Here is an 18,810-nt window from a genome sequence, read left to right on the forward strand (position 1 = left end):
GGTGGCGCTGCAAGCAGCGCCGCCATGGGGATTCCGACCCCCTTCCCGCCAGCCTGGTTCTGAACGGGTGTCGTGGGGCCCCTGGGGGCCCCTGCAGTGCCCATGCCAATGGCATGGGCACTGCAGGGGCCCCCTAACAGGGCCCCACATTGATTTTCAGTGTCTGCCTAGTAGACACTGAAAATCGTGACGGGTGCAACTGCACCCGTCGCACACCAGCAACTCCGCCGGCTCCATTCGGAGCCGGCTTCCTCGTTGCTGGTGCTTTCCCGCTGGGCGGGCGGGCGGCCTTTTGGCGGTCGCCCGCCCGCCCAGCGGGAAAGTCAGAATTACCGCGGCGGTCATTTGACCGCGCTGCGGTATTCTGGCGGGGGAACTTTGGCGGGCGGCCTCCGCCGCCCGCCGAAGTTACAATGACCCCCTATATTTCCATAACCATTTTATATTCATCGCAGTTATGAAAAATACTAACACCCATTTAAATCAAGTGTGCATTTATATATGTATTAGCTTGGCCAGAGTGATGGCATGAATTTCTTCAAATGGTTTAAATCAGTGGTTCCCAACCTATGGCCAGGGGACCCCTGGGGGTCCTCCAAGCCTCTTCAAGGGGTCCACAACTGCTTAGAAAATTAAATAATATTGACAGATTAATAACGTTTATATGAAGAAAAGGTTTAAATGTACAGTTGAAAATGTTAAAGTGTAATGTATTTGTCAAGAATTTTGAAATTGGGGACTAAAATTAAATTAGTATCCTCAGATTGACTCTTGGGAGCAGTGGAGGTGCATCAAACCAAATATAGTATGGATGATATGTGGCTTCAATTGAATTTAAAAAAACTTCAATCTTCCTATTAAATTATTTTTATTTATATTTGTTTGCAGATTAAATCAAATGTGTTATCACTTATGAATGTGTTTGATGAATGTTTGTTTCTGTATTTTTTGTGTATTGTTTGGTATTTCAAGTCATCATTAATGTTTAGGCTGGGTTCCCCGTCTTCCAATAATGACTCATTGGGGGGTCCCCAGATTCCAACAATGATTAAGTGGGGGTCCCCAGCTCCCAGTAATGATAAAGTGGGGGTCCACAGATGTCAAAATGTTGGGAATCACTGGTTTAAACTTCCCATGAGAAGCTTGTTTTTCTGCATCTGATGGTACAAGCTACTGGCTAATGCAGAAGCTCATTGTTGCTGTTAGATAAGAGGGCCTGAGAAGACTTGTTACCAAAGAAAGAAAGAGCAGTGCGGAGAAGGTAAATGAGCTTCCTTCCAAATTCCTGAGCACGAGAGAGACCCAAGGATGAACACACGCAACTTGAAAGGATAAAAGTGTCAATTAAATGTGCAGTGTTAGCAATGGGGTCCCTAGTTCACATTCAGTTTACACCCTGTCCAAGTAGAGGCCCTCACTCTAGTCAGGGTAAGGAAGTCACACACCTAAGATAAACCCTGCTCACTCCCTTGGTTGCTTGGCACAAGCACTCAGGCTTATCCCAGAGGCAATGTAAATAGTATTTGTACAAACACACACAGTAACACAGTGGAAACATCACAAAAGGAAACCACACCAGTTTAGAAAAATAAACAATATTTATCGAAATCAGATAAGACCAAAATAACAAAAATCCAAAATACACAAGAAAAAATATTACTTTTTACATTTAAAAGAACCTTAATCCTTAAGAATGAATGGTTGTGTTGTTTCAGCAAAACGTATGTGTCAAAAATAAATCCGAAGTGGCCTTCTGATGGCTAGGGTTCATCAGAAAAGCAAGCGAGGTGTTGATTCTTTACTTGCAAGTGAGGCAGTGTGTCGATTATTTCCCCACCAAGTAAGAGATGCGTCAATTCTTTCCTCGCAGGGGAGGGATGCATCGATTTCTGGACAGGCTGATGTTGAAGCTTTGAGGCCCAGGGAGATGCGCGGAAAATCCAGATGCACAGCAATGATGGATCTTTACTGAATCAGGCGATGCGTCAATTTCACCTGTGCTGCATTGATTTTTTAGCCGCAGTGCAGGTGCTGCATCGATTTTTCTCCCGCTTGGCTCCGGTGTACGGATTTTCTCCCAGGTTTTACTAGCTTTTCCTTCCAAGGGCCTAGGGACTGGATGTGGCATCACTTGAGAGGTCAGGGGTCTCAGCAAGAGAGCCCAGGTGCTGACAGATGAAATCTTTGATGTCCCTGAGACTTCACAAAAGGAGGCAAGCTCAGTTCAAGCCCTTGGAGAACCTTGGAAAGCAGGATGTAGAAAGCAAAGTCCAGTCCTTTCACTTCTGGGCAGACGTAGCAGCAGCAGGCCAGCACAGCAAAGCAACAGGCAGAGTGGCAGAACCTCCTCATGCATCCAGCTCCTCTACCTGGCAGAATGTCCTCATTCCAGATGTGTTCTGAAGTTGTGGGAGTCAGCAGTTCAATACTTATACTCATTTCTGCCTTTGAAGTAGGCACACATCAAAGGAAAGTCTTTGTATTGCACAAGACCCTGGCTCTCCCTGCCCTGGCCCCACAAAGACTCCATGGGGTTTGAGACTGTGTTGTGTAAGGCCAGCCACAGCCTTATTCAGCGGCAAGTATCAGCTCCTCCCTCCACTCCAGCCCAGGAAGATCCACCATGATATGCAGGACACATCTCAGCTACCTTTGTGTGACTGTCTAGAGTAAATTCACAAACAACCTAACTGTCAGTCTGACCCAGACGTGTATTCACCAGCCAGGCAGTGGCACAGAATACATAAGCATGAAAATGCCCACTTTCTAAAAGTAGCATATTTCAAACTTACAATCTGAGAACCAGCTTCACAAAAAGATGTATTTTTTAATTGTGAGTTCAGAGACCCCAAACTCTAAATCTCTATCTGCTCCCAGTGGGAAACTGCACTTAAAAGATATTTCAAGGCAACCCCCTTGTAACCGTATGGGAGAGATAGGCCTTGCAATTTTGAAAACAGAATTTAGCTGTATTTCACTATCAGGACATGTAAAATACACTAGTACATGTCATAACTTTTAAATACACTGCACCATGCCCATGGGGCTGCCTTGGGCCTACCTTACGGGTAACTTGCATGTAGTAAAAGGGAGGGTTTGCACCTGGCAAGTGGGTGCACCTGGCAGGTTGAACTGGCTGTTAAAACCACACACACAGGCACTGCAGTTGCAGGTCAGAGACATGTTTACAGGGCTACCCATGTGGGTGGCACAATCAGTGCTGCAGACCCACTAGTAGCATTTGACTTACAGGCCCTGGGCACACATAGTGCACTTTACTAGGGACTTACTAGTAAATCAAATGTGCCAATCATGGAGGAACCAATCCCCAATACAATTTAGACAGAGTACTTGCACCTTAGCACTGGTCAGTGGTGGTAAAGTGCCCAGAGTCCTAAAGCCAGCAAAAACGAAGGTCAGCACAGGATCATAACAGAAGGTCAGCAGCCAAAAAGACAGGGGAAACCACACCAAGAGCTGACAGGTCTAACATACGATTTATAACTTTTATTGTTTCAATGGAAAGTGTTGGCTGTGAGGTCAGCCTTTTGAAGATACAAAGATTTTAATGTTGTTAGTCAGTTACAGAGACAGATTCCCTTTGCCTCTTGACTAGAGCAGATCTTTGAGAAGTACAGACTTCTCATCCTTTGTTAGACTCTGTGACTTTATGCTGCTCACATCTCTCTTGACAGATCTTCTACAGAGGTTTCTGCAGTGCAGACATTTTTCTCTGAAATCCCTTTAAATATAGAACAGTCAAGAACATATATTAGATGGTTAGGCAAGAAAATGTAAGCCTGAATTCAAGGCATCATATGCTTTTCCTTATTTTCTGTTTTGTTGCTATTGAAATATTGGTTGCTCAAGTTGCATGTGGTATGCCACTTTGACACACCTTTGGTGATTCTTTACATTTATGGTATGTTTTTAAGACTCACGTATGTAAATTTCCTGCTTCGAGTATGTGATAAAATCCTTTAACCTTCAAATTTGTCTCTGAGGTTAAATGTTTGACCAAATGGGTTGCACTGAAATCTAAGGAGCATATTTACAAGCCACTAGCACCACCTTGCACCACCCTAGCATCATTTTGTTTACACTAAGGCAGCTTTAAGGATGTCTTTCTCCTGTGCCGTATTTACAAAATGTTTCAATGCTTCCATTGCACCACTTTGTAAATTCTTGCGCCACATTATGCTGGTGCCAAGCATAATGTATGCAAGAGGACTGTTCTGACGCAGGAAGGCTTGAAAAAATGGTGCAGTGAAATTTACAAGATTTCACTGCACCATTTTTGCCATCATTTTAAATGCCTGCTCAGAGCAGCCCATTTTAATCAATGGGCCTCCCTGTGCTTTGCTGCACTAGCATCAAAAGTTTTTACGCTAGTGCAGCAAAACACCACAATAATGTAACAAATGTTGATGCTGTTGTCCTAACGACCGTCATGGTGCTCCGTATTGTAAATACGGTGCCACCATGATGTCATTAGGTGGGGCGGGGTCGATGCAAGAAAAGTGCTGCATCAGGACCGATGCACCACTTTCTTGTAAATATGCATCTAAGTTTAGAATTTATGTCTGTCGCTTCAACCCTCAGAGAAAAGAATCATAGGGCCCTGAGAATTGGAAGTGGTGTAATCTGCCCTGTCACATCTTAGAGGCAGTTTGAGGGTATCCAAACCACATGTGTGTTAGTTTCAGAAACAATTTCTGGAGGCATCATTCTATGACCTTGGTGGGGCATGGTAAAATTCTTAGTGCAAACATCTTTTATCACTGAAGACAAGAACAGTAGCACATCACTCAATAGGTAGATCCATGCAATGTGGTATGTGCACCAGTAAAGTCCATTAGTATAATAATATCCAAGGCAGAAAACTTCATTCAGTGTTGAAGCAGTCCAAAGTACATTTCCAAAGTGATACAGCTTCAATGTTGATATACTCCAAGTATTTGTCATTTTAATCTATTTGCACGTCATCCTCTATATTTTCCTTATTACTACATACATTCCTAGCAATGACCATGCAACTCATTTGGCAGATACTACCATCTTCCAGTTCTACAGCATTCTTCCTAACTCTTCTAATCCTTTTTGAGTCGCTGAATCTACTTTCACCCATGGACACTTTCCTGATAGGCTTCACTCTTACCCATTGGCCAACATTTACATACACTTCTTTAGTACCATGTCTGCTGTCAAAATATTTCTTATTCTTTTTCTTGTGATTCCAAAATACATTCCCTTACATCCTCTGTGTTCCAATTCAATTGTTTGCTCCTGCACATCCATCCTGGATTTATTCTGGAAAAAGGCGAACTATCTCTCATTAAACCAAGAGGACTTTCTCCAACAGTCTCATTGGGTGTCAATCTATACACCCAAGGCATTCTCTTGAGTTCATAATCCCAATTTTTCTCGCTATATGTATAATACCCTGTATTTCTCTTTTTTACACTTTCCACTATAGCATTACCCCTAGGATGACATATTGCTGTGAATTTTTGTTTTTGCCAGCCAATTTTACAAAAGTTCTAATTTCTTTTTACTTTAATTGTACTCCATTACCTCTTAATATGGTTGCTGGTAATCTTTCCCTCATGAACACCTCCTCTAGAAACTCAATTACAACCTTGGTGATAATCATTTGAACTGCTGTCATTTCTATCCATCTAGCATACATGTCCACCAAAACTATTACATATTTACACGCACCATCATTTCATATAATGGGACCCATGATGTCCAATGCTATTTCGTCCTATGGCATTTTTGGACATCCCAATGAAGACATGAGTAGATTTAACATTTTTGAGTTTTGTCACTAGTTTCACACTCCACGCAGTTTCATACATACCTTTCAATGTCTAAATCAACTTTAGGCCACCAATACAGCACAGGTGATGCCAGAATGTCCATCATGTCCAATGACTTTCAGTCTTTGCGTAACACCGTATGGAGGAATAATTTTACCACCCCACACACAAAAATCTCTTCCACACTCAACTCGTCTCTTACTTCCCAATATGCGTTCAATTCCTCCTTTACTTTTGCTTTCCCATACTCCTCCCATCCATTCACAATTTTTTATTTCTGACTTCTTTCAGAACTTCATGTTTATCATACTCATTCAGCCACTTGTCCTTTGGTATAACTTTTTGAAGTCTCACTGTGAAAATTCCAGCCAAATACCGCTCTTTCCCTGGATCCTGGTCCATTTCTTTCAGCGGTATAGACATTCTACTCAAAAAATCTGCAGTAACATTTTTGACCCCTGGTACATATTGCACCTCGAATAGGATGTCTTGCAATGCCATCAACAATCTTACTATTCTTGCAGATGCTCTGAACAATCCATCAGTTGTTAGTAGTTTTGTAAGTGGTTTATGATCAGATTTCAAAATGTATGTTCTACCCCAAATAAATTCACGGAAATGCTCCAGCGCCCACACGCATGCCAGGGTTTCCCTTTCTATTATGGAGTATTTCTCCTATGTAGATGATTAAAGACTGAGAAGCAAATGCACTAGCATATTCTTTTCCCTTTGTTCTTTTGCGTTAATACACCACCAAGTATTTTGCTTCTTGCATCTGTGGTAACAATTGATTGTGCTTCTGGATCAAAACCTTGCAATATGGGAGCATCCACAATTACCTTTTTTATATCTTGAAACGTTTTTTGACAATTGTCATTCCACACAAACTTTGCTTTATTCTTTAATAACAACCTCTTGTCATGAGTTTTGTGTGAGGAATTTTCCACAAATTTCAAATAAAATTTAGCTAAACCTAAAAAGGATCTGAGGTGGTGGGGTGTTTACAATGGCTTCAACTAATTTTTTTTAGGTTTTTATTCCTTCCTGGTTGATTTCATGACCCAGGTCATGACACTCTTCTGAGAAAATCTACATTTACTACTTTCTGCTGATAAACTTATTTCTTCCAAGATACATAAAACCTAAAAGAAAATTAGTTGAAGCCATTGTAAATGTGTGATCACCTAAGTCTAAGGATGAATTAAGATCCTTTTTAGGTTTAGCCGAATTGTATTCAAAATTCTGTTTGCAAAGAAATTGTGCCAGACATTTTCAGAAATTATGGTGTATGGAGACCCTGAGTCAGTAGCTACTTGAAAAGATACTCCTCCAAAGGATATCCAACACAATGGTTTGTTACTATCCCCTTCCCCTGCTATATTCAACACCACTTTTTCACATCTCTTGTACTTATCCTTTTTTTCTACTTCCTTGTTGTCTCCTGAGGACTTCTCCTCATCACTCTCTTACACACGCAACTTTCTTGCTACTTTTCTTTTTCGTTCTCTTTTTGCATACTCTGGCATAATGTCCTATTTTACCACAACATGTTCTGTTAACTTTTTAGCCTTTTCTGTGTTGTCCCCCTTTTTTTATTTCTAATGTCAGCATAGCATCCTCCATTTGGTACATTTCTTTGCTTTCCTTCTGAAACCGTGTTTACTACTTCTATCTCTCTCTTCTCTTGTGCTTATGTGGCCTTAGCACAATGTTCTGACAATTCTGCTTTCTTGACCATAGCAATAATATCCTTGAGATTGACCTCTCCTTCCACCCACATCGTTTCCTGGATGGATTTGTTTTTGGTATACATGACAATTTGATCATGCACTAGTTCATAATGCAAATTTCCAAATCTACATGGGCTCGCTAACTTCTTTTAAGCAGAAACATAGTCTTCAATGTTTTCATGCTTTTCCTGTTTCCTCTGAAAAAGTGCATGCAAGTTACTGCAATGCATACCATAGGTGAGAAGTGTTCATCTAAATCTTGAATTGCTTTTTAAAAAACATCACTGTCACCTCCACTCTTATCTGTTTTTTGTAATTGGTTATAAATATGCAATCCTTCAGGTCCTATACAACACATCAGATTTTTTTTTCCTTCCTGCACTGAATGGACACACTAGCAATGACTTGCACTAATAATAGAAGGCCGAGATCACATTGGTAAAGAACACATGTAATGATTTATTTGTCTTTTTCTTCCAGCAATCCTCCCTTAAATTACTTGTCTGCTTCCACAGGATAAATACATTTTTGTCCAAAGAAATCCCCCCACAATGCCACTCTTCCCCCACTCTGAGGTTCACAGTCCAGAAGATACCACTCATGCCAGTCCACACTTGGGGCTTCCCATAGCTCATCATCAAAACGATGTAGTAATCGCCACACATGGCTCTGTTCCTACGTATCTTCTTTATTCAATTCAAGGACATATACAGTGCAGGATTACCACAGCCAAGCACCAGTACATAATAATAATCTAACATTCTATACACTTCCCTTACATACTAGGAACCTATTTACATTCCAGATTGCTCATGCAATGTTCTAATACAGTGTTCTAATACTTAGTAATCACTACACCAGTCTCAATTAGGGCATCTACTGTACAGAAACACATTGAAAGAAGGAATGACTGAATTGATCTCAACCACTGATGATGATTTAGAGCTGCATTTGAGTTCATAGATTTTTTTAGTCCACAGTGGGCCAAAACCAGTTTGGGGTTGCGCACCTACATCCCCCCTGTTAGAAATGGGGTCTTTGGTTGACAGTCAGGTTACCCCCTGTTCAAGCAAGGACCCTCACTCTAGTCAGGATAAAAGAGAATCACCCTCAGCTAACCCCTGCTTACCCCCTTGGTAGCTTGGCAGAGCAGTAGGCTTAACTTCAGAGTGGTAGGTGTAAAGTATTTGTACCAACACACACTGTAACTTAATGAAAACACTACAAAATGACACAACACCAGTTTAGAAAAATAGGATATATTTATCTAACAAAACAAGACCAAAACAACAAAAGTCCGACATACACAAGTCAAGTTATGAATTTTTAAAGATTAAACTCAAAAATAGCTCTTAGAAACACAAAATGCTTTGATGAGGTGTTAACACGGCGTTGTGACGGAGTCGTTCCCAACAATCCGACACCAGCGACGCCGGACATGGAGTCGCGTAGACCCCCAAGTACAGTACCTTTGGTGAAGAGTGAAAACAAGTCGATGGCCGAAGTCAGGGATCGCGGCGTCTGTGCGAAACGGTGAATCCACTAACTTCGAGCGGCGTCAGTCACGACGTGGTGTGGCGACTTCCACGGAGTCGCGGACTTCAGCTGGGCTGCAGTGGCGTTGGGCCTGCGAAGGTCGTCGCGTTCCAGCGAAGTTCACGGAGTCGGTTGCAGGCGGCGTCATCGGATTCAGCAGCGCCGTCTGTCTGAAGTCATCCGAAGTCGATTTCCTTTGATTTCCACCAGCTTTCCTTTCAAGGGCCCAGGGACTGGATAGGGCACCACTTGTCAGAGCAGGAGTCTCTCCAGAGACTCCAGGTGCTGGCAGAGAGAAGTCTTTGCTGTCCCTGAGACTTCAAACAACAGGAGGCAAGCTCTAAATCCAGCCCTTGGAGATTTCTTCACAAGATGGAAGGCACACAAAGTCCAGTCTTTGCCCTCTTACTCTGGCAGAAGCAGCAACTGCAGGATCGCTGCACAAGGCACAGTCACAGACAGGGCAGCACTTCTCATCAGCTCTTCAGCTCTTCTCCAGGCAGAGGTTCCTCTTGATGTCCAGAAGTGATCTAAAGTCTGTGGTTTTGGGTGCCCTTCTTATTCCCAATTTCTCCTTTGAAGTAGGCCTACTACAAAGTAAAGTCTCTTTTGAATGTGAAATCCTTCCTTGCCCAGGCCAGGCCCCAGACACTCACCAGGGGGTCGAAGACGGCATTGTGTGAGGACAGGCACAGCCCTTTCTGGTGTGTGTGACCACTCCTCCCCTCCCTCCTAGCACAGATGGCTCATCAGGAAATGCAGACTACACCCCAGCTCCTTTTGTGTCACTGTCTAGTGTGAGGTGCAACCAGCCCAACTGTCAAACTGACCCAGACAGGGAATCCACAAACAGGCAGAGTCAAATGGTATAAGCAAGAACATGCTCACTTTCAAACACACAATCTTTAAATCAACTTTACTAAAATATGTATTTTTAAATTGTGAGCTCAGAGACCTCAAACTCCACATGTCCATCCGCTCCCAAAGGGAATCTACACTTTAATCAGATTTAAAGGTAGCCCCCATGTTAGCCTATGAGAGGGACAGGCCTTGCAACAGTGAACAATGAATTTAGCAATATTTCACTGTCAGGACATATAAAACACATTACTATATGTCCTACCTTAACCAGACACGGCACCCTGTCCTTGGGGCTACCTAGGGCCTACTTTAGGGGCATCTGACATGTAGGAAGAGGGAAGGTTTAGGCCTGGCAAGTGGGTACACTTGCCAAGTCGAATTTACAGTTAAAACTGCACACACAGACACTGCAGTGGCAGGTCTGAGGCATGATTACAGAGCTACTTATGTGGGTGGCACAACCAGTGCTGCAGGCCCACTAGTAGCATTTGATTTACAGGCCCTGGCACCTCTAGTGCACCTTACTAGGGACTTACTAGTAAATCAATTATGCCAATAATGGATAAACCAATTACATACAATTTACACAGAGAGCATATGCACTTTAGCACTGGTTAGCAGTGGTAAAGTGCTCAGAGTTCAAAGGCCAACAGCAACAGGTCAGGAGGTAGGAGGCAAAAAGATTGGGGATGACCCTGCTTAAGCAAAAAAGTTCAACACCCCGCATCATGCATGGTCCACATAGGTGGTGCATATTTCGCCCTACACACTGCAATCACCATACTGCCACAGAATGTGCTGGTCATTGTTAATGTTATGGGGTGTCCTTGCCCCCCATCTCTCCTTCCTCACTGTGCTGTACCCTCACCTGCTGCCTTTCCTATTGTTTCCTGTTGTCTTAAGTTGTCTTTGTACCCTCTTTGTGATTGCTTTTCTAGTGACTCCCCATTTGTGATCTAGACTGGCAACTACTGTGCTTCTAGGATTCTCAGTTATTGCATGTTTCAGGTTTCATCTTGGCACAGATAATTAATAATGATTACTGGTTTCTCCCTCTGATGTTTTCATTCTTCACCATGGATGGCAATTCACCGAAATGCCAGGGGTAGTGGAAGTGACACCGCATGGCCTTTGAACTCCACTTTCACTCACACACATGCTTATATACATTTTCACAAATTTACACTTACATCATACTCTCACCAACAAGCACGCGCACTACATACTACACACATTTAAAAGCATTTTTTACTTACCTCAGCTGTCAAGGAAGGGCATATTCCAGCTAATTGTACTCCAGTTTATTACACTGATAGTGAATAATAGATTATTATTCACTATTAGTGTAATACAAAATTGACAGAAAACCAAGAGAGTGGATCCACGACCGATGTCTATTAGGATGAGCCATCCCTGCGTTGCTTGCACTGAATGTACCACCTGTGATGCCAGTGGGCACAAAGTCAGTGCCAGGGGTTTGCAATGGGCAAGCCAGGGGTCGCAGCCCTGGTGACCCCTAAATGACGTCCATGTTCTTCGTCATTTTTTTCAGCTTTGGCAAATGGTGCATTTATGGTAATGAATCTATCTGAAAAGTGACATTTTATGTCTGATGTCAGGTTAAGTGTGGAGTCATCCATTCCAAGTCAGTTTATATTTGTTTTAAGCCTTTGTTGGTTTTGATACTTCCGACGTGGACGTTTTCCTTTATGCAGGCAGCAGAAAACAAGGGCAGGAGGAAGTGTCGAAATTGTGCTGCAAATGCTTTCTTTTTTCAACCTTTTCTAAGTGAAAGAACTAACGTAAAAAACTTCCCTTAGAATCCCTCTTGCTCTCATTTCACTCTTAGTCAGGGAATAATCAACCTTTCACATAATCTGCGGGGCACATGACCTAAAGGAAACTTCATAGATGATCGCAGGGCCATTACAAGTGCCAACACCTTAATGCACACCTACCTAGGGACCTTGAATCTCCCAGATATCGCACAAATAAGCGACATGGATGAATCCTTTGTCTCCCTTTCACATCCCTGAATTCAACCTCTCCATCAACTCTCCTACAGATGTTAAAGAAAGCACTCTAGCGCCCATCAGTACCTTCCTCCCTACTGCACCTCCCTCTAAGAATCCTTTCTCCCTAGACTGATCACATCGTCTTGCTCTCCTTTTCCAACAACATACATTTCCAAATCCCACAAATGCAAAACGTATGCCTTACTGCAATGCTGAGTGTTTATCTAAACACCTTCCGATGCATGAAGTACAGCGACTTATTTTCACTACTCCAACCTTCATCATCAATGCACATTAACTCACCTGTTGACATTCTGCTGGACATATCCCTGGTCCCTTTTACCCATGCACTCTCACTTGCAAGGTGAGGCTTAAAGGCAATGAGCACGTGAGGGAGAGTTTTATGAATTTTAAATTAGGTGACACTGCCAACTTAATTAAACACAATCATTTTAGATTACAACATAGTTCACTGAGGTGCTCTGCTCAGCCCCTGGCAGCCCTGTTACAAACAACAGCGAAATACTGGCATCAAGAAATACCAAAATTAAAGTTAGGAATTCAGCAAAATAAAACCCCAAACCTATTAAGAAATATCCCAAAAACTGTATTAGACAAAATTACAGAAAAATGTTTAAACGTTGATTAGGGGGCTTTTGATATTGATTTTTAAAATGTTAAGTTGCAAAGCTCTTAGAAACCACAAAACACCAATTAAAGTCATTTTCAAGCCTGACTCAGATTCAAATGCATTAGCGGGGTAACAGCATGAGGGGGGCTTCGAGTAAAGCTTGCAGCGTACACCAGTGAAACTTTTACCTTGGAACGTTTATACATTTTTTGCTCAGTTTCTCTCAGGTGGTCGAGGCTGAATGCTGAAGATGGAGGGGGTCCCTTAAAGTTGAATATGCAGTCAGCGACCCTCCGTTGAAGCCTTCAGAGAAAAGCTTAGTTAGTGCATACCCGCTAGATACATTTGTCACCTCGCGCTGGACCCAAGTTCTTTGTTCTCAATGAGGGGGTCATTTAGAACTTGGTGGTTGTGGACATATCCCTAAAAACTGGCAGATATCCTGCCCTCCCTGTTTAGTGTGTGCACTGGTACACACTCTAAATAGAGTTAACAAGACACCTGCCAATTTTTGGCTGTCCGTTCACATCTGACACACTCAAAATGCCCTTTAAGTTTCTTTTCTGATTTTCAGATTTCTCTATCATGGCAAGGACTTTATGGGATCAGATACTTTTTTGAGTGTTGAACTCCAATAAAAAAAAACTAAAAGCAACAATCCTTTGCCGGTGAGGAAGTACGTTTCTCTGGGAGTTCGTGGTGCCTTGATCCAATCCTGAAGAGGTCTGAAAATGACTACATTTAAATTTTTTTAAATGTTAAGAAAGTCTCTCCTGGACTCTCCGACAGCACCAAGATCTTCGGGGAAGACGGAAGGACCCAACTTTCATTCCAGCAAGTCCACCCACAAGGCCTTGTGCTGTCCACTCTCAATTGGGCGTCTGGTTCTTCCACGCAGGATGGAGGCCTGGGTTAAAAAGGAGAGCAGGAATCTCTTCAGTTTTCTCAGGTAATTCAGATCAATTCGTTTTTCTTCCGAGGTTTGTTGCAGATCCAGAGAGTTCCAATATTTCGATTTTTTTTTTCTTGTGCACTCAGCAGAGACTGGTAGGTGCCTAGATCCAATGACTGTGCCATTCCCATCACTATTCAGCCCTCTTTTTCTGCATTTCCTGTTTAACTTCACAACACGCCTTCTCAGAGGCCCATAATGAAACTAGGTAACTTCGGGCGTCCTCATTTAAAGTGTGTTTACTGCACTGTTTAAAACTGCAGTTAGCCAGGACACAATGTGTCCCTAGAGCAACACCTTCTAGTCATACATGTGGGAGGAATAAATGTATACTACAATTCACACATAAGCCCTTCCACACCACTGCTGAATTTCCTGCACTAGCCTACCATGGTCTTACTGGATGGTTAAGTTTGCCAAATGAGCCAAACAAATTTTGCATTATGTTTGTAAGGAGAGAGCACATGCACTGTGCACTGAACTGTAATGTCAAACACACAAAGTATACTCTTAGAAAAAAACAATCTAAAAAAGTGGATGGCCACCTCAAAAATGTATCCTTTCTCACAGATCCCATGCCTACCTTAGCAGGCAGCAAAATCACTTCTCGTTGGGGCAATACTTCAGTACAGAATGTTTAATTGTCCATTTGGGGAAAAAACATGAAAGCTCCAGTAGATAAGATTTACTGAAACATTTAATCAACCTTCAAGATCAGGCTAGTGTTTTGATTTATCATTTTGACATGGTCCTTGGACAAAGAAATAGAATGTTTTTTCACTGAAGTTTTTAGTGACTCCTATTGAGTGAATTGAATTTTAGCTGGTTAAGTCCATCGAAATAGATACATCGCTTCTATTTTTTTGGCTGAGCGAAACACAACTAAACAGCCTGCCATACTGGGATACTGTGTGGATTTTGGCCGATGTTCCACTTAGGGGCTGATTAAGAGTTTAGGTGTTATTTATCACACATGATAAATAACAATATCATGGGGTAAATTATTTATTCTGTGTTATAAAGAACATCTAACACAAGTTTGTAGGGAATAACGTGCAGATCTTGGTGTTTAGTGCACGAAAATCTACATGGTATGATAAATACCGTACAATTTCCCCTGTTAAGTTTTGGCAGGCTTACTCTGCCGACATTTAACAACAGCAGAGGTATTTCATGTATCTGATGATTATCAGATGCGTTAACTACTGCCAAACTCATATTTCCGACCTAAGCGTAAAGTGGGTCGGAAGGCCCACTTATAATCATGCCCCATGAAAGAGTACCTCGGCAGAATAACAAATCTTTCTATCTCAATGTGGCCTGGGATATTGAGATAGTATTTTGCTCATCCCTGCTTCTCAGAAGACCTCCACTAACTCTGTGTTCTCCAAATTCCCCCAACAATCTTGCATCTAAAGATCAGATGACCAAAATAGCCTTAAATATCCACTAAAATATTTCACTTCAATGGCACATGATGGTCTAAATGGGCAACTTCAGCCTCTTAGATTATATACCTTCCTAGAGTCACATACATACTTGATATCTCTCATGATGGTTGGCATGCAGTGGGACTGAGCAGCTATACTATATCAATCCTATTCAACTTAATTGCTCGCTCAATATAGTGAAATAAAGCAAACGTGTTACAAAAATATTAGCCAATATTTAAAAGTCACTGGTAGAACCAATGCCATTTCAGTGTATGTTTCAACTATTCAGAGCTCTTTCTCGCAGCTGTAGACCATTCTGAATTTTCAAATGTTTATAAATGCGAGTGATATGCAGAGCTTTTCAGTTTTCTCAATAGTAAATTCAAGTGAGACAAATATTCGTGAGCAAATTAGCAATCAAGTGACACTTAGAGAAACCTTCCAAAGTCAGCTTGTTAAATTATTCACTTTGCTGTCTGTAAAGGACTAAGGACTGTAAATGAACTGGGATAAAAACCTACAAACCCCTTGATTTTACCAAAAATATATCTTATCAGCATGTAACTATTATTGCCTTGTGGTTGGTTGATTAAAGAACTGAGCTGAAGAAATTAAATTGACTATGTGCTCTGTATTCACAGAATATATATCGTATTTTGTATTTTTTCATACAGCTTTTCAAAGTGATATTGTTTGAGTTGACTTCTAAAGATGGTTTCATCTAAGGGACAAAGTACTTTTCATCTTCATTCTCTGTCATAGACAATTTTGCACAGCTGGCGCATTCTGCCGCTGATCTGTTGCTGCGATTTCCTTCTTTCATTAAAATGTGGGTCAAAGGGCCTTTGGGTAGATATACATGTCGTGTCGCCCCAAAGGACCGTCCTTTGCGACAATTTTTCCCACTGGCATAGAAAGCTCGAAAAACCTATTGAAAATGGGTCCCAGAGCTATTTGAGTAATATGGTTTTAGAGCTCATGAGTTTGCATGGATTACTGAAATATAACAGAAAAAAAGCCTTCTTCTTCAAGAAGCACAGTTTCTCAGCTTTAAAAAAGTATTGAATTTGCAATAAAAATGTGAAGAGAATTGTCAAGAATGATAGCGTGTGAGGCGCGATTTGACAGAAAGGATATATGCAAGCGGATGTAATACCTATACATAAAATAGATTTTGTCTTGTCACAATAATCCTGATGTGTTTTCATATGACAAAGAACGGCATGAAAAAATGCAGGACATCCCATGATAAATGTGAAAACGGCCATAGAAATGCCCCGGCATACATTTTTAATGGCCCAATTGGTCGATTAATTCCATTCCTTTCTTCTCTTTAATGTGAAAATAGTCATAATTCCTCACAGATTAGGATAGATATAGGCCGACAGCCTCTCCCGCTCAAGGTATTTGTGGGACATAATTCATTCATAAAGCCGTAATGCAGTCATCTATCATCTGAATTCTTTTCTCGCCCTCTCTGTCTCTGCTCCGGGCTCTCCCGAGTCTCAGGGCGCTGATGTATTAGCCAGCATATGCAAGCTATGAATTATCAACTGAAAGAAGTCAATTATCCACTCTAAAAATGAGTGCCTGGGCACCAATAGCCCGGGGGGCCTTTCTTGTATTTACGAAATGACTTCATGGAAAAAAATGGAAAAGGAAAAAAAAGGTGCCTTTCTCCTCCATCAACCTCCGCAATCTCCTCTATGCCACCCGTTCATGCCCCATCTCAGGAGCAGAAAAAGCGGAACATTTTGAACTTTTAATGCATTAATCCATTTTTATATACACCTGCTTTCATGACTGATTTCGGGAAGCCATAAAGCAGAGTTGTCTGGCGGCCATATTGGCCTGGACCTCGCGCCTATCTGGTCTCAGTTCGGCCTTCAATCACAGCCAAAGGCCTAGGCTGACTGAAGCAGCTAATAAACGCGAGGGGAAATAGAAGGCTGGCTACTTTTCGTGGGTCCCCAGCTGCAGAGCCCGGCGCCTTGTCATCTCTCTCTCTCTCTCCCTTGTCATTGATTTTCTCCCAGCTCTGAAGAGCCAGGGCCTACAGAGGACGGGCTGAACCGCACAATCAGCAAAACTTCCATTGAGTGACACGGGTGACACTTAGGGAAATGAGGTCATTATATGGAATTACAAAGGGCTTTCAAGAGCTCAGTAGAAGGTTTTAATGATGGAATTTAACATAGGACCCCACCAGGGACAGGTTTGATACACATTCAGACAGGCCACTTAATAAACCTCTGCTCAGTGCTTGACTCAAGGAACTTAGGAGTCTAATAGATGATCTAAAAATAACAACCTCTCCGACCAAACCAATTTTTCTCAGCGACTGTTGATTAGACTTTTTTACATGTACCAAAATATCATTTAACAGGCGTGTGAGAATTTCTTAGCAGTAAAAAAATACTTTTAACTCAGAAAGTGCTGTCCTGGGATATAAAAGTTGAAGGCAAACAGTTCTAAGAAAATGCTCTTCTTTAACGTCTTTACTTGTTACTAGCAAAAAAAAATACAAATTAGGGGGTCAGAGATGCAGGAAAGAGGGTCACTTTCCGCAAACCCACGTAGTCTTCTAATCTGAATAAAAATGCACAGGAAGCAACAATTTGACCACTGAATAAACGTCTTGTTTAAAATAGGACTATTACAACAGAACATGGTTTGTGTTTCATTTGTGAGCAATCTATAGAAGAGACACACCGAGCTACAAAGAATAACAGGAGAAGAGAATGGAAACACGTCTATGCTTTCCATTTCTTTCCCAACAACATTGTGGGTAGGCTGAAGGTTACAAATTCTTGTGCAAAAGAGGACATTGCTCAATATTTTTGCTGTACTAAAATAATATATTGAGTGAGTAAAGAAAGACAGACAAAATATTTGCAAGGGAAAATACGTACTCATTGCTAATACTGCAAACAAATTCAGAGATCAAGCACAATAAGTTTAGGAAATATAGCAATCTATCTAAAATGCATTAGCAGCACAAAGGATTCCTACTGAATGGGATGGAAGATGGGATAGATATGCGTGCTTTCCTCATTACCCAACGAATCGCTGACTTCTCAACTGTTCAAATAATGAGGATGTCACATTTTTCCTTACCACCCATTCCATGCTTTTAATTGGCGTTCTAATGTGCCAATCAATTATTGCTCAATCAGAAGACTTCAGCAGCTGGAAAATTCACATTTTTCATGCTCATTACTTTTCCTGCTGAAACCAATGGCTTCATCCAACGGCTATCCAACTTTGAGAACACTTCACCAGACACAGCCTGCAACATTGCCCGGCTGGAAGATTTCGACTATCATTTCAGAGACTATGCCAGGAGGTAAAAACGTTGTCTGGGAGCGGACCTGCAACTCTGAACCCAGGACCCCAGAGTGACTCCAAGGGCTAGTTGGCTGGACTTGTGATCAGAAGCTTCAGGGACATAATAGGCTTCCAACAGCCTTCAACACAGCACTTGGACTCTGCCACCTGTGAGTCCTACCCTGTCAAGTGGTGCCACCTCAATCCTGGAATCCTCTAGGTGGGCATGAAGATACTTTGCCAGTCCATCTTGTTAGGTGTGTGGCACAATCCACATCAGAATCAACACATCACATCTGCTGTGCGGACTTTCCCAGCACCCGAACTTTACCTCACCTTTGCATCCCACAGACTCAGTGGAACTGCTTTAGCGTGACGTATCCTCGACTCAGGCCTTCGCACCTCAAGCCTCTTGTCAACGGCAGCCTCAATGACGATGCAGCACTCCGCATTGTAAACCCCACAGCTTCACCAAAACCAGCTGGTGCATGACGCATCCTCGA

Source organism: Pleurodeles waltl, chromosome 4_2 (assembly GCF_031143425.1).
Source record: "Pleurodeles waltl isolate 20211129_DDA chromosome 4_2, aPleWal1.hap1.20221129, whole genome shotgun sequence".
NCBI classification, from domain to species: domain Eukaryota; kingdom Metazoa; phylum Chordata; class Amphibia; order Caudata; family Salamandridae; genus Pleurodeles; species Pleurodeles waltl.